At 36.8% G+C, this 410-nt stretch overlaps 1 protein-coding gene across 1 annotated transcript in view; it reads left to right on the forward strand.

Annotated features, from left to right (window-relative positions):
• ITGA11 (integrin, alpha 11) overlaps positions 1 to 410 on the forward strand; it is a 131976-nt gene that overhangs the window by 35472 nt on the left and 96094 nt on the right. The window lies entirely within an intron of this gene.

The following is a 410-nucleotide window of genomic DNA, read 5'->3' on the forward strand; positions in this document are numbered from 1 at the left end:
GTTTTCAAAGGGAATGCTTCCGGTTTTGGCCATTCAGTATGATATTGGCTGTGGGTTTGTCATAAATAGCTCTTATTATTTTTGAGATACATTCCATCAATACCTATTTTATTGAGAGTTTTTAGCATGAAGGGCTGTTGAATTTTGTCAAAGACCTTTTCTGCATCAATTGAGATAATCATGTGGTTTTTGTCATTGGTTCTGTTTATGTGATGGATTGTTTATTAATTTGTGTATGTTGAACCAGCCTTGCATCCCAGGGATGAAGCCAACCTGATCATGGTGGATAAGCTTTTTGATGTACTGCTGGATTCCGTTTGCCAGTGTTTTATTGAGGATTTTCGCATAGATGTTCATCAGGGATATTGACCTAAAATTCTCTTTTTTTGTTATGTCTCTGCCAGGCTTTG

The sequence above is a fragment of the Colobus angolensis genome, unplaced genomic scaffold (genome assembly GCF_000951035.1).
Source record: "Colobus angolensis palliatus isolate OR3802 unplaced genomic scaffold, Cang.pa_1.0 Scaffold19, whole genome shotgun sequence".
Lineage (NCBI taxonomy): Eukaryota > Metazoa > Chordata > Mammalia > Primates > Cercopithecidae > Colobus > Colobus angolensis.